General features: G+C 39.9%; 1 pseudogene; it reads left to right on the forward strand.

The window, feature by feature from the left end:
- The first annotated feature begins 9,036 nt into the window (after positions 1-9,036).
- LOC130018459 (ADP-ribosylation factor-like protein 2-binding protein) lies at positions 9,037-9,343 on the forward strand (annotated as a pseudogene).
- The last annotated feature ends 17,107 nt before the right edge of the window (positions 9,344-26,450 follow it).

Consider the following 26,450-nt stretch of genomic DNA (forward strand, 5'->3'; position numbering starts at 1 on the left):
TTGAGTGTTAGTCTCCTATTTTGTTACTTTATGTTCCCCATATGAATACAATATTTCTATGCCTATCCCTTTCTTTCTGAGTCATTTCGCTTAACATGGTACTTTCCATGTAGTGCCACTTGTATGTAAATTTCGTGACTTTGTCTTTTCTAACAGCTATATAGTACTCCATTGTGTAAATGTGCCAAAGTTTCTTTAACCGGTCATCTGTTCTCGGGCACTCAGGTTTTTTCCAGATTCTGGCTATTGTAAAGAGTGCTGCAATGAACAGACAATTGCAGATGTCACTTCGACTATACTTTTTTGCCTCTCTGGGATATATTCCCAGGAGTGGTATTGCTGGATCAAATGGGAGCTCAATTTCTAATTTTTTGAGAATCGTCCATACTGTTTTCCAAAAGGGCTGAACCAGTCGGCATTCTCACCAACAGTGAAGGAGTGTCCCTTTCTCGCCACATCTGCGCCAGCACCATTTGCTTTTGTTTTTGTGGATATGGGCCAGTCTCTGTGGTGTGAAACGATATCTCATTGTGGTTTTGATCTGCATCTCCCTGATGATTAATGATGTGGAGTATTTTCTCATGTGCCTTTTAGCCATTCTGATTTCTTCTTTGTGAAAGTTTCTATTCATTTCATCTCCCCGTTTTTTGATGGGGTTGAATTTTTTTTTTGTGGAGTTCAAACAGTACTTTGTATATCCTTGACATTAACCCCTTATTGGATGTGTATCTGGTGACTATCCTTTCCCATTCTGTAGACTGTCTTTGTATATTGGTCACTGTTTCTTTTGAGGTGCAGAAGCTTCTTAATTTAAGATAGTCCCATTTGTCTATCTCTGTTTTCACTTGCTTGGCCAGCGGTGTGACATCTTTGAAGACTCCATTAGCTTCTATGTTATGGAGGGTTTTGCGAACTTTTGCCTCAGTGTACCTTATAGATTCGGATCTGATGTTGAGGACTTTAATCCATTTACATCTTACTTTTGTAGATGGAGTCAGGCAGAGATCTGAGCCCATTTTTTGCATGTAGCCGTCCAGTTTTGCCAGAACAATTTGTTAAAAAGGCTTTCCCTACTCCACTTCACTTTTCTTGCCCCCTTATCGAAGATTAGATGCTCGTATGCTTGGGGGGAGATATCAGTATATTCAACCCTGTTCCACTGGTCTACAGCTCTGCCTTTGTTCCAGTACCATGCTCTTTTAATTATTACTGCCTTGTAGTAGAGTTTGAAGTTAGGGAGGTTGATTCCTCCCATTTTCTTTTACCCAAGAATTGCTTTAGCTATTCGTGTGGGCTTATTGTTCCATATAAATTTCAGGAGTGTTTGCTCCACTTCTTTGAAGAATGTCATGGGTATCCTAATAGGGATTAAGTTGAATTTATACAGTGCTTTGGGAAGTATTGGCATTTTGACAACGTTAATTCTCATGATACATGAGCAGGGGATATTTTTCCATGTCCTCTTATCCTCTTTTATTTCCTGAAGTAGAGTTTTGTAGTTTTCTTTGTACAGGTTCTTTACTTCTTTAGTTAAGGTGATTCCTAAGTACTTGATTTTCTGGGGCACAATTGTAAATGGGATTGTTTTCTTCATGTCATTTTCTTCTCTTTTACTATTTGCATATTGGAAAGCCATGGACTTTTGGGTATTGATTTTATAGCCTACCACTTTACTATACAAGCCTATTGTTTCTAGAAGTTTCTTGGTAGAGGTTTTAGGATTCTCTAATTATAGTATCATATCATCTGCGAATAGTGAGAGCTTGATTTCTTCCTTTCCTACCTGGATGCCCTAATACCTTCTTCTTGCCTAATTGCTATAGCAAGTACTTCCAGTACTATATTGAACAGCAGTGGAGAGAGTGGACACCCTTGTCTTGTCCCTGATCTTAGAGGGAAGGCTCTCAGTTTTTCGCCATTGAGGACGATGCTTGCTGTAGACTTGTGGTAGATGGCTTTAACTATATTGAGGAAAGTCCCCTCTATCCCCATTTTGGCTAGGGTTTTCATCGTAAATGGGTGCTGGATCTTGTCGAATGCTTTCTCTGCATCTATTGATATGATCATATGATTTTTATCTTTTCTTTTTTTGATATGGTGGATTATGTTGATTGATTTCCGAGTGTTAAACCAGCCTTGCATCCCCGGGATGAATCCTACTTGGTCATGGTGTATGATCTTTTTGATGAGTAGTTGAATTCTATTGGCTAGTATTTTGTTGAGAATCTTCGCATCTGTGTTCATCAAGGATATTGGCCTGTAGTTTTCTTTTCTCGTGGTGTCTTTGTTTCCTTTTGGTATTAGAGAGATATGGGCTTCATAGAAACTGTTTGGGAGAGTTTCCGTTTTTTCAATTTCCTGGAAAAGCTTGAGAAGGATTGGCAGTAGGTCCTCTTTAAATGTTTGGAAAAATTCGCTAGTTAATCCATCTGGACCTGGGCTTTTGTTTTTGGGAAGACTTTTGATTACAGTTTCGATTTCTTTGATGTTAATAGGTCTATTCAGATACTCCAGATCTTCTTGATTCAGCTTTGGGAGATTATAGGAGTCCAGGAATTTGTCCATTTCTTCTAGGTTCTCTTGTTTCATGGCATACAGACTTTCAAAGTAGTTTCTGATGGTCTTTTGGATTTCTTTGGTTTCTCTTGTGATATGCCCCTTTTCATTTCTGATTCAGTTTATTAGGTTTCTCTATCTATGTTTCTTTGTGAGTGTTGTTAATGGTTTATCTATCTTGTTTATTTTCTCGAAGAACCAGCTCTTGGTTTCATTGATCTTTCGGATTGTTTCTTTGGTTTCCATGTCATTGATTTCTGCTCTAAGTTTTATGATCTCTTCCCTTCTGCCTGATTTAGGCTCTTTCTGTTGATCCTTTTCTAAGGTCTTGAGCTGTGAGGTCAAGTTGTTTATGTGCATCCTTTCTACAGATCTAAGATATGCTTGCAGAGCTATAAATTTTCCCCTTAATACGGCCTTGACTGCATCCCATAGGTTCTTGTAGCTCGTGTCTTCATTCTCATTTGTTTCGCCCTTGACTTCGTTCCTGACCCACTTGTTGTTCAGCATTGAATTGTTTAATTTCCGGGTGTTTTATTTGGTTCTCCGTGTCTGTGTGTGATTCACTTCTATCCTCAGTGCATCATGGTCTGAAAAGATGGCTGATACTATTTCTATCTTCCTTATTCTGTTGAGGTATGTTTTGTGTCCTAGCACATGGTCTATTTTGGAAAACGTTCCGTGCGCATTGGAGAAGAATGTGTATTCTTTCTTTTTGGGGTGTAAAGCCCTGTATAGGTCTATAAGCCCTCTCTCTTCTATTTCTTCTTTCAAAGCCAATGATTCCTTGCTGGGTTTTGTTCTTGTTGATCTGTCCAGAGGTGATAGGACGATGTTGAAGTCTCCAAGTACTATTGTGTTGCTTGCAATGTCCTCCTTAAAATCTGTTAGCAGTTGTTTTAAATATTTAGCTGTTCCCTCATTAGGTGCGTATACATTTAAGAGTGTGATTTCTTCCTGTTGTATGTATTCCTTGATGAAGAGAAAATAGCCTTGACTGTCCCTTCTAGTCTTTTTCAAGGTGAAATTAATGTTGTCGGATACTAGTATGGCCACCCCAGCTTTTTTTGCAGGAGCTGTTTACTTGCAGAATTGTTTTCCATCCTTTGACTTTGAGTCTGTGTTTGCTCTGAGTGTTGAGATGAGTTTCTTGTTGGTAGCAGAATGTTGGGTTCTGTCTCTGTATCCATTTTCCACTCTGTGTCTCTTAAATGGTGAATTTAGACCGTTGACATTGAGAGAAAGTATGGTTATGGGGTTTTATGTCATCTTTCTGTAAGGGTCTGTTGTGGTTGTAGGGTTTGTCTTGTCTTATAGTAGCCCCTTTAGCCCTTGTTTTAGGTTTGGTTTTGAGTCTATGAAGTTCCTGAGCTGCTGTTTATCTAGAGAATAGTGTAGCGTTCCTTCGATTTTGAGTGAGAGTTTAGCCGGATAGAGTATTCTTGGTGAAGCATTCATTTCAGTGAGTTTTTTCACTATATCTCGCCACTGCCTTCGGGCTTGGAGGATTTCCTCTGATAGGTCTGCTGTGAATCTAAGGGGTGCTCCTTTGTATGTGATTTCCTTCTTTACCCTTGCTGCTTGCAGTATTGTGTCTCTATTGGCAGCATCGATCATTCTAACTATAATATATCTTGGAGTGTTTCTGTTAGGGTCTCTTTTAGCTGGCATCTTTCGGGCTTCTTGAATCTGAATGGCTGTATTGTGGAGCTCTGGGAATTTCTTGGTGATGATTTGTTTAAGCATGGTTTTTTCATTGGGATTGTTTCCCTGAGCTTCTGGTAGTCCAGTGATTCTAATGTTGTTTCTTTTGGAGATGTCTCCTAGGACTCTGATTGTCTGTAGAGCTATTTTGAGGTCCTTTGCCACTGTTTGTTGTTGCATGTTGGCTTGGTGCAGCTGATCTTCCAGCTCACTGATTCTTTCCTCAGCTGTGGTGATTCTATTTTTGAGGGCACAGACTGATTTTTTTTATTTCATCTATGGAATCTCTCATCCGTGCCATTTCTGTGCGAAGCTTTCCAATTTCCGCTCTCATTTCTTGCTGTATTTTGTCAATTATGCGATCGATTGTTTCTTTCATATCCTCTTTCAATTTATTGGATATCTCTCTGACTGTTTCATTGAGTTGATTGAACATCTTAATGACTTCATATCTGAATTCTTTGTCAGAGAGGTCCCTAAGGTGGCTAGCACCTACTGAGGCTTCTGGACTTGTTTCCTCGTCGTCTCCCTGTGGCAGGGTTTTGCGTTGTTTCTTCATGTTCGTATGTAGGTGTAGGGGTTAGATTTCTTGGTTTGAGTAAAACTACTTGCGGTCGCGTAAGTATAGGCTGGCCCAAAATTAAGCCACGCCCACTTTTAAAAGCCACGCCCTCTTCTAAAGTGGCCACACCCCCACGGATACCTGGTGTGTGGGGAGTAAAGACTAGGTGGGGAGAAGAGACCAGCTCGGCTTGGGCAGCAGAAAGGAGAGGCAGAGAGGCTCAGATCTGCTTTGTCTCGCGGTGTCTGGGGGACGCCTCGTAGCTTGCATGGTGAGATCTGAGTCCTGGGTTCGAGAAGCTGTGGGAAAACTGAACTGGGTGGGTGGGGAGAAGAGACCAGCTCGACTTGGGCGACAGAAACGGACATTGTTCAATTTTGAAACATTTTACCTGGTTAGCACCTCTGTTTCCTAAATCTCAGTATGTAACTCAGGTTTATCAAGTTTGAAATGTTATTTTATTTTGTTGTTTGGTTTAGGGGCCATGGCGGGCTGTGCTCAGGACTTATTCCTGGCTCTCTGCTCAGGGATCACCCCTGGAAGTGCTCAGGGGACTATATGCAGTGCCCAGGATCTAACTGGTATTGGCTTAATGTGTCAAGCAAGACTCTTATCATTGTTCTATATTTCTAGCCCCTTAAAGTTTATTTTAAAAATTAGTCCCAACATCTTTGTCGACTCAGGTTGTTGTCTCAAATACCATAAGCTGGGCAATGTAAAAAATAGGAATTATTTTTTCATAAATGTCTAAGATGAAGGTGCCAGTTTCTGTGGAGAGTTCTCTCTAACTTGCAGTTGATAAGATTCTCATCATTGCATGTTCACATCTGGCATGGTTTCCCCTTCTCACTTCATTACAAACCTTAAATACCACTCAAGTCCCAATCTCCAAAATACCATCACATGGATTATAGATCAAACAGAGGTTGGGGGCCCATAAATTTTCAGTTCATAAAATCAACCCCCCTAAATTAATTTTTAATATCATTAAAGATTCTTTCTAGGGGATGAGAGATAGTACAGTGGGGAATTTGATAGGTCCAATAGATATTATATATGCTCCTGACCTATTTTGGTCTCTGGTACTAAATGGTTCTTGGAGCACCACTGGGTGCAACCCTGGGGACTTAGCATTGTTCCTAGTGGCTTGGAGGATCCCTGGAGCCACGGGGCCTGGGCAGCTCCATATTCTCATTCCCTTATGGTGATACACTGGCTGCTTGGCTGAGAATTTCTGGGTCTCCTAAACACTTCTTGGGAGGATCCCACTCCCCAAACCCCCAACACACACACACGCGCGTGCGCACACACACACACACACACGATTGGTTTATAAATATTTACACTAGGAAATAAGGTATTTTTTCTTCTTTTCTTCTCTTCTTTTTTTTTTCCTTTTTCCACTATTCCAGTCATTTAGAAATACTGAGTTACAAGCTCCTCTAATCTTCATTTTCTGAATTTGATAATCTTCCTCCTCACTGCCTTCTCAGCTCTATTCACCTGGCTTACTTACTCTTCTGGAAGTAGTCAAAGCATTCGCTTTGGAAAGGTGTCTAGATTTTCCATGAGGATATAAGGAATATGCTTATTCATGCCTTTACCCAATGCTCCTTACTCAGCAGCTTCCTTCTTGCTCATCCTTGGAAATTCAACTCTTCTGTGAAACTCTTTTCTGTGTCCCCTGGCAAGGCTTGTCTTTCCTGCCCACATTGTACCTGCTCTCCCGTTGTTCCATTGTTCTCTGTTTTTCTAGACTCTGTGGTTATTATTGACATGTTTCCTTCCTATTAAACAAAATATTCTTTTGGTAAAAAAGTTTTGCCTACCACATTGTTCTACTTAGAGTGCTAAGAGCTCCATGAAGGCCGATGGAATAAATAATTACTATAATTTATTTGTGTGTGGGGGGAGGATCACACCCAGCTATCTCAGGATTTCTGAGGGATCTATCTATGCTCAGGGATCACTCCTGGAAGATCTCGGGAGATGATCTGGGGTGCGGGCAATTAAGCCCAGGTTGACTGTAAGCGAGGTAAGAAGCCTATCCACTATACCACCTGGCTCACATTACTAGGATCATCATAGCTAACAGGGACCATTATTTATTTATTTATTTATTTATTTATTTATTTATTTATTTATTTCAATCAGCAAGCAGGTAGTTTATTAAGCTGGCTAGCCAGGGTCAAGCACACGTACACAGCAACACACAGGTCCTGTGTGTGAGGCCCGACCCCGAGCTTCTTCCTAGGGTATCTTATATAGGCCTTCACCGGCCGTTACAGCAGAGCCTGCGCATTTCATAGCCAATATATTTGTAACAACCCACACTTTCCTGACCAATCCATTTTAAAGCACATCACTCCTTATCCTATAGTTTAAAGATCAGCATTTGCGTCAGTGCTTAGGAATGTCCTGGTTTTTAGGGCAGTCCTGGGTCTTCTGAGAACCATCTGGTTATCTGGTCTGACCCTCACCCTTCTCGTGACTTGCACCTGTATCTGAGTTCCTTGCTCAGGGACAGAAAAACAAGTTATTTTGCAATGTGGGCCCCTGTTAAGCTAAGCTAAATTAATTCTGGTGGTCCATTTTGGGCCTGTCTTGAGAGTACACTTTAGAGAAGGCTGAAGTGTCTTTCTTATTTATTTATTTGAAGGTGTATAAATACTTTTTTATTTCTTATATAAAGTTTCAAACAGATACTTCGTTTTATTAGTCAAGTTGGCAGATTATAAAAGCAGTAAATGACATTGAAGCAAATCTTTCCCACTAAAGTTACCGGTACTCAGTTTTCTAGATGATTAATAGCAAGGTTTTTAAAAATGCATAAAGTTGTAATGGGAGTTTTAATTATTTTTTAATATTGTTGTTTTTAATTTATTATTTTTTATTTTAATGAATCACCATGAGATAGTTACAGATTTACAAATTTTCGGGATTATGTTTCAGTCAAACAATGTTCAAGTAAACCATCTCTCCACCAGTGCCCATTCTTCACCACCAATGTTCCCAGTATCCCTCACACCACCACCCCTCCCCCCACCTCTGTGGCAGTCACATTCCCTATTACTCTCTTTCTCTCCTTTTGGGTGTTATGGTTTGCAACATAGGCACCGAAAAGCCATGATATTTGGTCCGTAGTCTACTTTCAGCATTCATTTACCATCCCAAGTGATCCCTCCATCATTTACTTAGTGGTCTTTTTTTCCATCCCACATGAGATTGGCTTCCAAATCTTAAATGCCCGATGACCCCTGGGTAGCAGGCACTGAGAGCTTCAATAATTTCTGGAGGACTCCAGCCCAGAGATATAGAACTTGAAGTAATATACTTGGCTGTAAAAAAAATGTTGAAATCATGCAATTTGCCACTACATGGTGGTGATGGTAGGTGGGGTGGGGGGTGTGAATTAGGTGGTAAGAAGAGTACTGTATTTTCTTTCCAGTAGTGGAGGGAAGTGGTCAGTCTGGTGGAAATGGTGGTGCTGGAATGTGTTATTCCTGACTAACAGTATTTTAAACCACAGTTTCTGCCATAAAAGTGGGCTGGACTTTTGAGTGGGATGGAAACTAGACACTGGTGAAAGGACTGGTGTTGGTACACTGTACGTCTGAAACTCAATCATGAATAATTTTATGACTCATGAATACCTTTATAAATATTTATAATAAAAAAGTCATAAATTATGACTTATAGACTTTATAATTTTTTATTAAAAAATTAAGAAATGAAAAAAGTCGATAGAAAAAAATCCCACAGATTTCAGAGGGAAAAGTATATTCTAATATAAACATTATGTGGATTGTCATTGATTTGAAATATCAGCAAATGTTTTATTTGAGTAATGAGGGATCACTGTTCAGCTTGGGAGCCTGATATCCACAAGTAAGTGGTTTACTTTGCTTAAAGACACATTGATGAAATCTTGAAATTAGCAAATTCAGAATTAAAATATGAAAATATGTGATGCATAAAGAAAAGAACGTCTTGCAGGCGACTCGGGGTGCGCTGCGCCCAAGGGGGCTTGGCCGGGGGCGCAGAGCTGCAACGCTGGGGGCTGAGGCCCGACTTCGCATGCAGGCGCTCAGCAGGTGCAGCTTGCAGAGTCTGCGGCCTCGGTGGAGCTCGGCCCAGCTGAGCCAGGGCTGGGCAGCAGGGATGGCCCGGCCGACTCGGTGTGGCTGCGGCCTGGGAGGAGGGGCACCGCAGCGATGGACACCCTGGAGGAGGAGAGCTTGGCGCTGTTCTACTCTTCAGCCTCTGAAGCAGAATTTGATGCCATAGTTGGGTATTTAGAGGACATTATGGATGATGAGTTCCAATTACTACAGAGAAATTTCATGGGATAAGTACTACAAAGAGTTTGAAGACACAGAAGAGAATAAACTCACCTACACACCATCTTTTAATGAATATGAGAAAGAAGGCCGGGGACTGGACTTGAGCAGTGGTTTGGTGGTGACATCCTTGTGCAAGTCATCCACTGTCCCCACTTCCCAGAACAACCTCCCATCATAGGTCCTACCTGCAGGCCGTGGCTGGTTCTCAGCAACCCCTCAGAGGCCTGGGAATTGCGTCGGCTTGTGACTGCACAGCACTATGTCCCGGAAAGCCCCACTGCCCCACGGGTCTTCATTAACGTTAAGTATTGCTGGGGCAGAGCAGACCCTCCAGACCCTCCCAAAACCCTGTTTTGTGCTCAGTAACACTGGAGCCCCTTTGGCTTCTGTGTCCACAAGCATCCCCCCATTGGGGGTTCCTTCCTAGTGTTGGAGTGTCCCACAGTGGAAGGAAGAACCCAGCAGCGTCATAACTGCTCCCCGGATGCATCTGTTCTGGGCACTCAGAATCTTAGACGCACCCCCGCACCCCTGGAGTTTTATACCTGCGGGCCTCAGTGGGGTTTGGCGTCCCTCAAGTCAGCTGCCTGTCTTGGGGTTCCTGAAGCTCCCTCCTCTTACCAAGCCAGTCTCCTCTCGAGGAGTCGGTGGAGAGAAACATCCTTGATCTGAAAACTCCCATGTCTTCTAGTTGCATTCCTGTATCATGGTCCCGTCTGCTGTTTTTGCTGCAACGGTTTCTAGAGCTCTCTTTCAAGCAGTTTTGTTAATTAAAAAAAAAAAGAAAGGTTTTAGAGATGAACACTCAGGCTACCTAGTAGATCTCACCTTGGGTCTTTCCTGATCAACCACTTTGGGATCACAGTATTCTGTGCTTAGTGCTATTTCCGGTCAGTGTGGTGAAAGATGCAGAGACGACTTCTCCGCTGCCCTTTGTATGTGCTGTGTGCCAGGGGCTCCTTGCTTATGAGGGAGCCAACCAGACTTCTTTTCTTTTTTTATGATATTTATTTATTTATTTATTTATTTAATTTTTGTTAGTGAAACAGTTGTAGACTTACAAATTTTTGTGCTTGGGTTTCAGTTAGTTATACAATGATTGAGTACCGATCCCTCCACCACTGCCCATTCTCCACCACCACTGATCCCAGTATCCCTCCCACCCCCCATCCCCCCCATCCCACCCTACCCCTGTGGCAGGGCATTCCCTTTTGTTATCTCTCTCCTTTTGGGTGCTGTGGTTTGCAAAAGGGGAATTGAGTGGCAATCATGTTCAGTCTATAGTCTACTTTCAGCACACATTTCTTACAGCGTGCTGAGTGCTGGCGCAGGTTTGTACATCAGACCCTCTCTGTAGAAGTCAGTGTTTTTGGTTTCCTGTTGGGCAAGGCCCTGCAGTTCCCTCATCCTATGAGACGCCTCCTACCAAGATGGTGTTCGCTGGGCCAGTACAGCAGGTGGAACACAAGACAGCGCCTCTGCTGCCCCCATCATCCCCGGGTGAGAGAGCAGTGCTGGACAACAGGCCACAAGTAGAGACGGGGTTATGTTAGAATAGTCTTTCAGATCCCAATACAGGCCTTCCAAGTTTCCTTTTTTAAAATAATCTGTACAAAGTTTTTACTTGGCTTTTTGAAGTTTTGAGGATCACCTATAGGCTGTGCTCTTCTGTACGGGTGTGTCTCTTATTAAATACTTTTGTACTGTAGTAAAATGAGCTGTTCCACAAGAACTACCAAAAAAAAAAAGAGCATCTTATCAGAGATAGAGGTAAATGAACATCTACTGAAATGCAATACTAGTGAATGTTTTAACTCACAAAGTTTAACAGGGCACCTTTGGGGGATAAAGATTGTGGACTCCCTCTCCTTCCTTCCTTAGAGGAAAAAATATGATTGCTTTATATTTAGTTTCCAAGATTTGCAAGTATTAAATCTTAATACATTAAGGTTTAATGTATTAAAATGATAGTTTTTGATGCATTAATGTTTACATAACTGCTATTTATGCAGACATTTAAATTATAGAGAACAGCAGTTTTTGAGGAGAAAGACAGTATATATAAATAAACAGAAGCTAGAATTTCCCCCTGACAGAGGTGAGTTTCTGCTATTCCTGGTACAGAGTACTTGAGCTATTTGTGTGAAAGAACAGAAAATAAAATAGTTTCCTCTAAATAAACATGTCTCAAGAGAGCAAAGATTAAAAATATATATATTTTTATTTTCCACATAACTAATATGACTAATACGCATATAGGGTTATGTTAGCACATATATTAATTATCCTATCTTCTCATGGAAAAAGAAATAGAAAGAATGAATAAACAAAGTTTAGTGTTGAACGTCATTAACTTGGGCATAATATACATCCTTATTTACTAGGTTGATGGGTTGTTTTAAAAACACATGCTTGGAGAGACAGATTATCTATGAGACCCTGGGTGGGTAGGTGGGCTAGAAAGTTGCTGGGGTTCCTGAGGACAAGAGTCTTGGCAGAGTGACCACACAGATCTTTGCTCTTTCCTAATTTGTAAGAGTTCTTTGAAGTAATTGTTCTTATTTCCCCTTTGGTTATCAATAGTGTCTCAGTGTATTGGAACATAAATTTTCTGATTACCTTTAATTTAGGATGAACATCAAGGATTAAAAAGAAGCACCCAGCCTGGGTCTGAAGTGATATCACAGTGGGTAGGGCATTTACCTTGCATGCAGTAGACCTGGGTTCGATCTCCAGCATGCGATATGGTCCCCTGAGTACCACCAGGAGTAACTCCTGAGTGCAGAGCGAGGAGTATCCCCTGTGCATTGTCGGATGTGACCCCCCAAAAAAAATCAAAATAAAAAAAATCACACAAATTAAGATTTGGTGAGATATACCTCAAGCCAACTGAAAAAGACAGTAATGATATTCCTTGACATGGATAGATGATGCTTTCTTCATATTACTTGAAATATGAATAATAAAAAATCAGGTTTTAAAGTTTAGTTCATGATAAGGGGGGACTGATAGCAATATAGTGCTTTCTAACTTTTTTCCAAAACGCAAAATATTTCATTATTGTTTCCAAACTTCTTTTGCAATTAGGACAATAAAAGAAAGGCATATTCTGAAAAAGAATGTGAATTGTCACTCTTTTAATGAACTTAGTGATATTTCTTTTTGCTCTGCAACATATAAGTGAAAACGTTTTATTGACTATACAAGTACAATGTTAATAAGTCTCCTCTCCTTTTTCAATTCAGCATTCCCCTTGCTCCCATTACTAGCAATTGGGTTCTATACCCAAATACCACTTTATATCTCTGTAGAACCCCTGAAGTCCTCACTATCAGGGAGAAAATATGGTTCAGGTATCCAGTCCAGCATGAAGGATGGAAGAAATGAGAATTCAGGAAATGTGACAAATAAAATGTGAAATATTTTGAGAATGAGGGCATCTTTGTACCCCTGTTCATGGAAATTTTATTTACAATAGCCAAAAGGAGGAAACAGCACCAAGTGTCCATCAATAGATTAATAGACAAAATATATCAGACACACCATGGAATTTTACTGAGACCTATAATCAGCCTTAGAAATGAAATTCCGTTTTCCATAATTACTGTACCATATCTTATGGGGTTCAGACAGTAGGCAACAAATTATAACGAGCCTGGCAAGCTCCCCATGGTGTATTCAATATACCAAATATAGTAACAACAACAGGTCTCATTCCCCTGACCCTGAAAGTGCCTGCAATCGTTGGGAAAAGATGAGTAAGAAGAGGTTGCTAAAATCTCAGTACTGGGAGGAATAGAGACATTACTGGTGCATGCTCGAGTAATTCAACGATCAACAGGATGACAGTGATATGGTGAGAAATGAAATACCAAAGCAGGCTGTAACACTAAAGAATCTTGAAGACAGACTAACTGATACCATATATTGAAGATGTTATGCTCAGTCTTAGGCAAGACAGAAAAGACCTGAATATTGTATGATTCTACTTATGGTAGATAATTAGAATAATGGAGTTAAAGAGACAGAAATTACCACAGTGATTACCAGGAGTCAGGGGAGGAGGAGTTTATAGATTAATAGGGAAAAAACATATTATTAATAGGGAAAAGAGCTGCTGTTTAGGAAATTTTCTGAAGAAGGATAATGGTTACAAGTGCACAATACTAAAAATATGTTTAATAACATTGAACTTTATAACTAAAATAGTTAAGATATAAATGGTATGGTATACGCATTTTGCCACAATACAGATTGAAAAAGAACTTCAAAAAATAAGGATGTATGTCAGTGGTACAACACTTGTTTTGCATGTGTGAGGCTCTGAATTTGAGGTATTGCAAAACCAGCAAACAAATCCCCAAAACTTTGGAACATCGAAATGCTCATAACTCGGTGTTGCTTTTTTGGTCTCTTAGTTGACCAAATTATTATAAATTTGGTGACTTCAAACAACATAACAAATTTATTTTCTCATGTCCTGGAAGCCAGAAATATAAAATCCAGGTGCCATAAAGGTTGTTTCCTGGTGGGGACTTTAAAGATGACTGTTCTTTTGTTTTTTCCTGTCTTTGCTGACTGCCTATAATCCTTGATGTTTTGGGTTTGGTAGAATCACCTTCAGTCTTAGCACCCTCCTGCCCCCTTCACATAAATGAACTTTGGGTCTCAAATCTCCCCTGTCTACCTTTTATAAGTTTTTTTCCCATTGGTTTTAAGATAATTTTCTCTTGCAATCCTTTGTTACATGCGAAGAATCCTTTTACTGAAAGAGGATTATAGGGACATGTTTTAAGCGAACATCTTCCCCTTTTCCTTCCACGGAGGTTGAGGGAGGAAATTGGGAAAATCTGACTTTGATTAGAATTGTTTAGTTCACTTAACTGGTTTTGGGCCACATCTGGTAGAGCTCAAGGGCTATTTCTAGCTCTGAGTTCTGAGGTGGCTCCAAGCAGTGCTCTGAGCATAGAACCCTGTCTGCAAAACATGCCCTCAATCCACTGAGCTGAGTTATCTTTCAAGATCTATTTCTTAATTGTGAAACAAAGCAAACTGTGATCAGAGGGCACCTGCCCTCTCTGGTAGGCGATAGATGCTTCTACTTGCTCATGGGTACCCCCTTACAATCCCTTCCCCTAAAAATTGCCACAACTGTCTTGACAGAGCTCTAAGCTTGTAACATTCATGGAGGAATTGTGCCTGTCTGTTGGGAGACCTGTTTCCAGTTAATGAGAGAACGAGTGGACAGGTGTCACAGGAGCAGAGAATCTGACCCCTTCCAAATGCAAGGCTTTTGGTAACAGCGCCATGTTTACCAAGCACATAGTTCTAGGGGTGATTCTTATGGTGGAACTAGCAAGGAAAACAGCACAGCTTTTTTTTTTAACCATCCTCAAAGTCATGCTGTATCAACACCTACTCCTTTGCCAAGCCCATGTGTCTGCCTGTTACTCCCAGTCTATGCTTTTTCCTTGGCCAAACAAACTTCTTCCAGGTCCCTTTGATCATTTTCTCTTTGCATGCCAAAAATAAACCTTGTTATCCGCTGTGTCTGGAACATCCTCCCACTTTCCAAGCTATATTGTTTTTCATTTCTGCATTGATTTCAAAGTCCTCCTCCTTCAGGTGGGTTTAATAATGTCATTATGTCACTCCCCTGATTCTTCACTGAGGTGGCAATGATTAGAAACAAACAGTTTTAGTTCGAATATGCAAGCGCCAAGTAGTGGTCCATTTTACTGTAACCTGTGCATTGAGCCCAGCGGGCCATGGAGGCACAAACTTAATTCTGGAAAAGTGAAAAGATATTTTATAGTAAGTCCTGGGCTTTCTTTTACAGAGTGACTTGGGGCATGTCAGCTTTTCTGGGTGAGAATGATTTGCTGGACAAGCACTGGAGGGACCTGAGTAAGGTCTATGCCTTTGAATTATGTAGAAAAATATATATATATGTATCAGAGGTTGTTTTCTGTTACCTCAGTCAACAGAAAGGTATGAGGTACATTAACATTTTTTCCTTTTTGCTTCAAGACTCTCATATTTCATTTGAATTATTTTTTTAAATGCTTGTTTCACTGGATGGCTTGATTAAGTAAGCTTTCTCAACTTAAGTGGCAAAAATAAATATCAAGAGCATAATCACACATGCCAAGTGTGTTCAGTGAAGCAATATGTGTAGGCAGTATTGGGAAAGAGTGACACTGTGATTATCTGTGCATAACTGGGCCATAATATCATCACTGTCTAGACTACGAGACAATTAGGATCCAGACATCTATGGCTCAGATTGAGGAAGGTCATTAAAAATAAAATAGACAATAGTCCTAGTTGGGAAGGAAAGACCTAGATCACTCTTTCCTCGAAAGGTATTCACTGCAGTTCAACACCAGGTTGAGCTCTGCCTTTAGGTTCCGTTTCCTTTCAATAGTCTTGCCTTAGTTCCTATTTTTCAAAATGAAGATACCAAGCCAGGGATTTCAATAGTATGATTTAAATGTATATGTTTGAACCTATATATATATATATATATTTACTGTAAGACATTTTTGATATAACAATTTTCCCAGTGATCACTTCCTTAAGATTATCTATTGATATAATTTTAGCATTGAGGAAAATATCTGGGTTATTATATGGGTCCTATGCAGAAGAAACAGTGATCCAAGAAATCCTCAACAATACTTAAGCAGAGGCATTCAGAAGGAAATAATAACACGTGCCTTCCAAGTCACTGTGCCCGTTTTATCTGTTGGAACTTTTATGTGTTATCAGTTCATAGGGTGGCAGACTCATTTAGTGTTTCAAATTCCAGATTGTTCACCCTCCCTTTATAATAACTAGGTAACATTTCCCAGCATTCTTTTCTGAGTAGGGTCATGTGAATAGTTTCTGTACAATGAGATGTGGGCATAAAGCATGTGTAAAACTTCTCTGTCTCCGAAAACTTCTCCATACTTTCAACCACTAAGTAATTTTGCATGTCTGATTTACAAAGCTCCTGCAGATGACAGATTCAGGATAAAAGAAGGCTGAGTGTCAAGTCAGTTCTTGAAGAAGCACAGCCCCACTTAGAATTTCTGAGTTTATCCATGGTGTGAGTGGGATAACTATTTGACATTAAGTCACTAGAACATTGGGGTTATTTGTTATAGCACATAGCCATAGTGAGAAATGTACATGGCAGGCACTATTGTAGTTATTCAATTTGCCTATTATTTGGTTCTCAATTTTAGGAGAACTTTCGGGTGTGCCTAGAAGAGCTGATGTTTAATTTTCATTTGAGTCTAAGTAACTTCACTCAATAAACTCTACCAGGTGTCAGATTATGCATAGTCCTTTATAATTTCACATTCTTCCTGTAAAGTCTGTAGGCTTTTAATATATCATCTTCCTAAGGCATACATTCTTCCAATACAAAAATTTGGCTTAATGTTTTACAAAGAATGGCTTAAAGGAAAAATCTTGAATTACTTTCGAGTCTGGGATGAATCCTGCTTGGTCATGGCGTATGATCTTTTTAATATGTTGTTGGATTCAAATTGCTAGTATTTTGTTGAAGATCTTTGCATCTATGTTCATCTATGGGATGATGGGTTGTGTGAAACACACTTCAAATAACTGAGGCTTGTGTGTGGTTTGGGTGTAAACATCCCTAAGAGAACCAAGATTATTCACAAATAGCTGATTTTGCTAACAACACAGGCCATTTTATTGACAATCAGGAAGAAAAGATGCAAGTGTTTGTCATGTTGACCTAACACTGCTGAATAAAAGTCAACAGAAGATAGAAGGGCCTCTTGTTGGGACTGGGGATATGTGGGCTGGTTTTATGCCATTATAGTTCTCTGGAGCTGGAGCGATAGTACAGTGGGTAGGGTGTTTGCCTTGCATGCGGCCGACCCAGGTTCAATTCCTCCATCCCTCTCAGAGAGCCCAGAAAGCTACCGAGAATATCCCGTCCACATGGCAGAGTCTGGCAAGCTACCCATGGAGTATTCAATATGCCAGAAACAGTAACAAGTCTCAAAATGGAGATGTTACTCTTGCTTCCTCGATCAAATCGATGAACATCAGAACAACAGACAGTGCTACATAGTTCTTTGAAATCCTTTTAGTGAGAATTTCCTTGGATTGCAATTTCACTTTATATTTGTCATGTCTCTATATCTCAGTGATAGAACTAGAAATTCCCTAAAGGACTGAGAGTGCTTTATTCATCTGTCTGTCCCCCATTTCTCTAGGCCTAACCAAGTCACACATCTGTGTGCCCATGTGTGCGTCCTTGCACATTTACGAACAGAATGCATTAAGTATTGGAGGTGATCATGAACTGTGTCCACGTGGGAAAGCAGTGTATGTGAGTGAGGGTAGTGACCAGACCTCATGGCTGAGGCATTGAGTTTTCTCCCAGCACAGAGTTGTTCATTTCATAATGTCCAGTTTATGGAAACTTGGACAGAAGATGAAAAAGTTAGGGAGTGATGAATTTTCTCCTGACTTAGTTTTTTTCTTCAACATACGTCAATTCTCAAGATTTTGAAAGAGTTAATGTTTCATTTTTTGCCATGCCATGAAAACATAACACCAGAGATATGGAAAGACAGCTTCAAAAGCAGGTGCTGGAATAACAACATTGCTTTTAAAATGAGTACTTAAGAAAATGGCCATTTTAAGTGGCAGGGCACCAGTATGGTTACACCAATATTTATTTTTCTATGGAACGCATGTGTGTGTTGTGGGTTGTAAGTGGAACCCTGGCCAGTCCTGGCCAGGCATAAAGGAATCATTTAGGGCTCTTCAAAATCATTAGGACTATTAGTCCTGACTTGAAATGAGTGAAATGCACAATCTCCTGCCAAAGGGGGAACAAGTTCTGCTAGTTTTCAAAGTCATCAAAGCAAGCTTCTTTGGGCTGAGAGATTGTGGGCTGAGTGCCTTGCTGGGCAATGGTCAGTGACATAAAGCACACAAGCCTTGGGCCTTGGCTGCTTTCATGGCCCTTCACCCTGGTTCATGTAGAAGTTGTCATGGCCACCTTTGAATCTAGCAAGTAGCCTTCATGAGGCAGTACAAATACCTTGCTTTGTTTGAACTAATGGGAGGATATATATATATATATATATATATATATATATATATATATATACATAAATTTTAAAAAATCATGTTGTAAAAGCACATAGAATATATATAGTTTTACAATAAAAAAAACTGGAAGTATCCACTGTCATCCTTCTCAAAGTAATGGTTGCTTTGTTTCTGCATAATGGTTCATGACCTCAAGCTTCCACTTGTCAATGAAGTTCATCCTCCCCTATAGTGCACTGAAGACTCTATTTATTGTACAAATCATTACATAGAAATATCAGTTGACACCTGCAGTACTTAAAACCTCTTCCAAATCATGCTGATATGCCTGTGGTTTGGAAGAGAACGTTTGGATAGATGAAATGAGTTGAGTTGCTTCTTATTTATTTATTTTTTTGAGTGCTTACATCGTCATGATTCCAATCATGAATTTGGACAAGCCTAATTAACCTAGAAATGCCCTGGCAATTTTACTTTTTAAGTAGAGGGATAGACCTTGGCCAAAGATTTTCAAGCTGTGGGTTGTGAAATCAATTTAATGGGAAGTAACCAGCATTGAAACATAAAGTATAAACAACAGAACAGAATAAACTCAGTTTTTAAATATTTTTTGGTGGTGAGGGTGGGTGGATTAACAACTAATATGTATAAGCTCTGTCTTTACAAAACATATAGTTGGTAGAGTTGGGATCAGAGCAATAGTACAGTGGGTAGGGCAATTTTCTTGCACACTGCCAGTCTGGGTTTCATCCCTGGCATCCCATATGGTCCCCCAAGCACCTACGGGAGTAATTAGGAGTAATGTCTAAGTGCATAGCCAGGAATAATCCTTGAGCATCACTGGGAATTACCAAAAAAAAAAAAACCCCAGATAAATAAATTTTAAAAAATCATGTTGTAAAAGCACATAGAATATATATAGTTTTACAATAAAAAAACTGGAAGTATCCAATTTCATGCAATACTGAGAATATTCTGATAGATTTCCACTGGAAAAATTGTATATATATATACTACTTGTGCAGAAAGGATAATGTGCATGGTGAAGAGAGAACCAGTTCAAATATTAGAATCTTATATACTGTTATTGTAATCTAATACTTTTTTGGTTTGTTTCTTATTTTTTTGTTTTTGGACTAGACGCAGAGGTACTCAGGATTTACTCATAATTTTGCTCTCAGGGATTACTCTTGGTGGGGCTCAAGGGACCCTATGAAATGTTGGGAATTGAGTTAGGGTTGACTGGGTATAACGTAAGTTATCTACTTGCTGTACTCTCTCTCTGACCTCACTTTAAGGAATTGGTTTTTTTGGAGCCACATCTTACAGGGTCCAGGATTTAGTCCTGGCTATGTGTCTAGGAATTATTTTGGTTGGTCTTGGGGGACCTTATGAGATACCAGATATCAATCCCACGTTGGCCATGTGCAAGGCAAAGTGCCCTACCCATGATATTATCACTCTGGAACCATGGAATCTATTGATCTTACAGAAAAAAAAGGTACTTATTATATCTCAGTATATATCTGATGTTTTTCTGTTTTGTTTTTTGTCTGGGGGACTATGCATAGTGATTCTAAGTGATTACTCCTGACTTTGTCTCAAGGATCACTTCTATTACTATTTGAGGAACCATTATGTGTGGTGCAGGGGTTGAGGTCAGGTTGCCCAGCTGTAAGGCAAGTTCCTTACTTGCTATACTATCTCTCCAGCCCTTACATGTACTATGTCATGATATTCTGAGTTCTAAAACCTGCTGGCAGTAATGATTCTGTAATTTTCTTTCTTACTGTGGCACAAGGCTCTTTTGTTTGGTAGCTACCATTTGTTTTCCTCTCCTTACTTCATCCTGTTCAATACTCCTAAAGGATGCTCTCGGCAGATTGCTTAGTGGATCTTCCTACTCTCTGATTTGTAGTGGAGTTATGCTACAGAGAGTTCAGTAGGATATCCCACCATTATCTCCATTTTCCCAACCACCCCTCAAGCCTTCCCCCTTAAGCAGGCCCACAATAATTCATGTTATTTTGTTTTTTACCACTAAGTGGCTAACAGAATGATCAAAAAATATTTTCATAGAAAAAAAATTGTGAAAATCATTCTATCTCACCATGGAGACATTAAGTCTTTGCCTGGAGAGTTTACTAAGCTATTATTGCAAGTTAAATCTTCTGTGTTCATGTTTTTGATACTTGAGCTTAGTTGCCTCTTATGTTACATTTTCATCTGATCTGGTGTGCTCCTACTGGGATGTCAGCATTCTAGAGTTTGGAGATGTCACTCCGGAAAATCCAGACTATTTAACTGAGCAGTCTGGCCCAAGCTTTGGCAGCACCTCTGGGGTATGAGTTCAGTTGCTGCGACTTTGATAGAAGAGGAGCTGCCCTGCTTCCTTCCTGAGATAGCCCCAGAGGTCTCAGCTGAGAAGGAGTATCTGAGACATTTTTGCGGTTAGTTGAATCAGCTAGAATCTTACGTAATTGAATGCATGTACTCTTAGATTATTGTTTGAACATTAAGGAGGGTTATAGAAAAGTATCTAAAAACACATTTTAGATCATCCTACTCTATTTAAATTTATTGTTCAGTTTGATTTTTCAGTTCACATGACCATGGACTAAAATTTCGTTTGAAAGCTTTAGTTTGCCTGGCATTGTTCTGGATATTTGAGATACATCAGAAGACGAAGGAACTTCCTAATTTCATGTAGTTTATATTATAATGGAAGAAGGTAGAAAGTCAACAAGATTTATCATAAATTATTTAATATAGGAATCGAACTCAGGTCGGCCATGTTAGCTGCATGCAAGGCAAACGCCCTACCACTGTGCTATCGCTCCAGCACTATATATAGAAGTTGTTACATATAATAAACAAAACAAAAAAATCAGATTAGGGAAGACTAGAATTGCCGGAGCTGGGAAAGGCCAGGGGGTAGGGATAGAACAAGTTATAATATTACACAGACAGATTTTCTCACTGAGAGCAAAATTTAGTGAAGAAAATATTTGAAAGAAGTCTACTGTAGTCAAAGGAAACACCCAGTTTGGGGAGGTGAACTTAAATGTGTTGAGAACAGAAAGGGGAGTGAAGTTTGAAACTTTCTATTTACCTGACATTTGTTAGGAGGCTAATGGATTATCTGAAGAGACTCCGATTTACTTTGACTGTGGAAGAACAGGAAATGATAGAAAAATGGCTATTCTGAATTGAAAGTCAAGAAGATTGTTTTGTGGGTTTTATTTGTTTGTTTGTTTTTGAAAACAAAGACAATTGACGAAACTGAAGAGAAAAAAAAGAGGTAAAGAAGAATGAGATATTCCTACAACTCCATTCGAGCTGGCTTGGGGACAGGCTATGATAACTCATGTAGGGAGGGTGTCAGGATGTAGAAGATTGTTGAGTTGAAGAAAGAAGTGAAGCAGTTTCCAAGAATTTTAACTTGATTAAACTTAAAGAAAAATAAAGTTCATTGTGCTCATATCACAATACCTGCACTTTCATAAGTCAGCTATCATGCTTTTCCCTAGTGCTGAGAACAATTTTATTGCAGAGATTAATTTTCCAAAAAAAAATTATGGTTAACCATGGTCTGGTTTGGCACCTCAAATAGAACACAGTCTAAAAAGTTCTAAATTTTATCCTGCAAGTTGAGTATTTCATGAACATATTTTTTAGAGGGTGCTCATTTACATGTAGCAAATAGTGCAAGATAAGGTAAAGGTAAAGGCCCTCCCGTTGATCGTCGATTTGCTCGAGCGGGCCCCGTAACGTCTCCATTGGAGACTTTGTTGTTACTGTGTCTGGCATATCGAATACTCTTGGTAGCTTGCCGGGCTCTCCGAGAGGGGCGGAGGAATCGAACTTGGGTCGGCCATGTTGGCCGCTTGTAAGGCTAACGCCCTACCCACTGTGCTATCGCTCCAATTGGAAGATTTTCAAATGCACCAGATTACAACTTTGCTGCCAGATTTCAAATCAAGTGTATTTGGATGAACAACATCCTATAAAAATAACATTTTGTAATTTACTTCCATGAGCGGGCTGGAGCAATAGCACAGCAGGTAGGGCATTTACCTTGCATGCAGCCAACTCGGGTTTGATTCCTCCGTCCCTCTTGGAGAGCCCTGTAAGCTACCGAGAGTATCCCATCTGCATGGCAGAGCCTAACAAGCTCCCTGTGGCATATTCAATATGCCAAACAGTAATAAGAAGTCTCACTATGGAAACGTTACTGGTGCCCACTTGAGCAAATCAATGAACAAAGGGAGTATGGTGCTACAGTGCTACTTCCATGAGCATGTAACTGTTGTTCTACATGCTGATAATTAACATCTCATGTTTATTCCAGCTGGTGTAAAAAATAGTCATATTCAGTAAATTACTTTTAAAGAATTGAATGATTCATAGTTCTGATTGGGCCTTACCCCAAAGAGTAGGCAGATGAAAATACAGCCATATATTATTATTAATCCTAGAGAGATATTCTTCAATAAAGTCAGGATAGTAAAGTATCTTCATAAGAATTAGAATATATAGCCAGAAGGGACTATTTAATTCATAGAGAACTACCACTGAGGAAAATTATTTTCATCTTGTTAAACCAAGAGCAAAGAGACTAAACCTAACTGAAGAGACTATAGATAACCCATATTTGCTTAGTACTGCCACTTCTCAACATGAAATTGGAAAAATAACAGTCACACCCAGCAGGGAACTAGGGTGTTGCCATGTAAGATATAACTTTACTACAGACAGGTGTTCACTCGTTTCAACACCAGTATGATTGGCCTAGTTTGAATCCTTCACTGAGTTCCTCTGCCTCATGCTAGAATACAAACAGGGAATCCTTGGCATAGGGGTCTAGATGTACCCAGTAATATGGCTTCTTCAAAAGACCCGGTATCCTCTGCCTCCCCCTCACATCTTGACTCATGGGACTTTCACTGGGTTCCACATCCCTGCCTCTCTCCCCTATGCTCTGTCACCAGAGTCAGCATCTAAGATCATCTGAAAGAAACTGTATTGTGTTCTAATCAAAGGATCAGTGAACCAGGAGTTAGGAGAATCTAGAAGGGTAAAAAGCCTTGTTTTGTGGCTACAGTCATTGTGAACAGAGAACAAATCAAGTGAGTGTAGGCTCCTGTAAACCGTAAAACACTACACAGATGTGGGTTGAGATGACAACATAGCTCTCCTGACTTCCTCAACCCTTAGTGAGCATTGTTCAGACAGTTTTAGTACTGAAATTATAAGATAACCTGGAGGTTTTTGGGTGTAAGAGTATAGTCAAGCCCTCATTCAGCCGATCCTATGAAGGGATCTTGTAGATACAATTGAGGCCTAAAACCCATTGACTTAAATACAATAAATTATTTGTGGTTGACATTGACTGATTAGGTGAAACTTTAAAAGAAACACACATGCACACTTTGGAACCACACTTTGTTGTAGTTATTCCTGGCTCTGTGCTCTGGGATCACTCCTAGCAGTGCTCAGCATACCATCAGCAGTGCAGGGAATTGAACTTGGGAATTAAACTTGGCAAACGCCTTACCTGCTCTATCTCTGGCTCTCCTTATATTTCTTAAGTCTATGTTGAATCACATTCTCATAGGAAGTCAACCAAATTTCTGTTTTTGAGGGGTTCTAGGTTTTGACACACCTACAGTTCCAGGGGTTATTCCAGCTCTGCACTGAGGGGTTCACCCTCAACTGTACTCTTGGAAACATACAGCACCCAGTGTCTTACCCCTCATTCTCTCTCTCTCTCTCTCTCTCTCTCTCTCTCTCTCTCTCGCCAATGTCATGCTAATGTCTTAAATCTATTTTCCCCACACTGCTTTTGGAATTTTTCTAAATTTGATTATTTTTCTAGGTTATTCAATTTCATATTTGATAAAATCAAATATATTGCACTTCTTTTAGTTTCCAGTCTACCTTTAGTCTTAAATATGGAATGAATTTGCCAAACACTAAAGAGAAAAGAAAGTTTTTGTGTCTGTGCTTTTTATTTTCTCCCAGGCAGAAATACTCACTAGATCATATACAAAGGAAGAATTCTTTCTTGTGATGGAAAAATAGTAGACATACGGTCTTTGCATAAGTACTCTTTAAGCAAACACTTTCCTTATTTGAATCAAATTGATGTACACTGCCTCTATTGAAGTGATCACATATTTCCTCTAAGCAAATATGAAGATGAACTAAGGAAGGAAAATATCTTTGTCTATTTGGGAAGACAGCAGATGAAATAATGATCATCCCAAAGATGATAGGCTGAACTGAATTTGTCAATGTCACCTTGTAAGGAAATAGGGCCCGTGTTTGATTAGTGATCTCGATGAGTAGAAATACTTATTAAGTTACTGTGTAGACCATAATTCAAGTGGCAGGTATCTTTAGACTAGGGATCGTGGGGAAAATCAGGCACATAGAAAAGGAAGCAGAGCTGGAAGACAAGTAGAGCGTGAAGGGATGTGGCTACACACCAAGAGTACCAGCAGCCACCATTCTTGTCAAAAACAAAGAGGGAGCTTATCTGAGCTCCTGCAGAAATCTCAAGACCATCGAGTTACCTCAATTTTAACTCAGTGAAACTGCTGGGTGTTTGGCCTGCAGGACTGGGAGAGAATAAATTTCTGTTGTTTTAAGCTTCTATACTGTCCTCCCATTGTTCATCAATTAGCTCAAGTGGGCCCAGTAATGTCTCCATTTTGAGACTTGTTGTTACTGTTTTTGGCATATCGTATACCTCATGGGTAGCTTGCCAGGCTTTGCTGTATCAGAGAGATACTCTCAGTAGCTTGCCAGGCTCTCTAAGAGAGGCAGAGGAATTGAACCCAGCTCGGCCCGGCAGGCTTTGTGCAAGGCAAACGCCCTACCGTTGTGCTATATTTGTGGAAAATTTTTGCTACAACCAAAAAAAGCTGATCTAATACACAAAATTGAATGTTTTCTTACCTATGTGTTCATATTTTGAATGAAAATGATGTGATAGACTGCTTTTTTTATTTTTGTGGCATATGTTTAGGAATTCCAAATAAATTCCTGGAGAGAATTTTAATGGCTATATGAAATTTATTGTATGGATGATACAATTTGTTTAAACTATGTCCAAGTGCTTCAGCTTTTAAAAGTGGCTGCCAATTTTTAATCATTAAAAATTGTATTAAATAACAATTATTCAAATGATACACGAATGGGTATGGTTTGTCGGGAGGATAAAGTAGTCTAAGGATTTTTTAAAGTTTAAAACCAGCTAATGGCTATCTGGTATGTGTAGATCTCACCTTTAATTAGTATTCAGATTTTGGTAACTGAAGATTACATGAAACTTTTTATACACTCATCCACCTCCTACTGCACAGTATTTACTGGTCCAGACTCTCTGTTCTCTTCAAATATTTACTATGAGGCAATCTACATCCCCACAAATGTGCTTGAAGAGGCTCAACCTGCTTTTACTCTGTGTCCATTAGGATTTGATAGTCCTCCTTTTTAAGGTACTGTTCTGGAAGCATCTATTTCTTCTACAGCTCAGGAGACCTGACCCATACTGGATTTCATGCCGGGGGAGGGGGGGTGTAGGGAGCTGTGGCTAAGACCACTGGAGGTCATCTGCTTTCCTTCTTCCCACCTGTGATTCTTGTGCCATGAGAATGAAGCCTTATATTGCCAGGACTTCAGAGCTTTCAAAAAGAATCTGAAATCTGTACCTCTGAATTACGTATCTATGCTCATGCATGTTGAAATTATTCGACATACTTTATTTGAATCTCATAAGCAGGACTCAGGAGACCCAGAGGTCACTTCATGTGATTCTTGGGCAACTAGTTCAGACAGTTTGATGCTTGGGCCCAGCTGTTCTTGGGGTCACCAAGGCCACTCTGATGATGCTCAGGGGTCTTCAAGGCTCTGTTTTGAAATGATTTGGCATCCATGATTTGCTGGGGATTAAACCCAGGTCTCATACATTACAGGCGTGGGTTCCAGCCCTTTGTGCTATCTCCCTGGCCCTATTGAACATATTTGAATGCTAGAAGGTCAAACAGACAGTTTGGTATCAGAAAGCAGTGCAGTGTCCTAGAATAAAGTGTTTGCCCGCTCAGCCGCAGCCCCTGCCTGCCAGGAGGGTTCTTGTCCCTACCCAGGCATCTTTTCCTCAATTACCCATTGACTATTTCTTCTAAACTCTG

This window comes from Sorex fumeus, unplaced genomic scaffold, assembly GCF_029834395.1.
Source record: "Sorex fumeus unplaced genomic scaffold, SorFum_2.1 ptg000265l, whole genome shotgun sequence".
Taxonomy (NCBI): Eukaryota; Metazoa; Chordata; class Mammalia; order Eulipotyphla; family Soricidae; genus Sorex; species Sorex fumeus.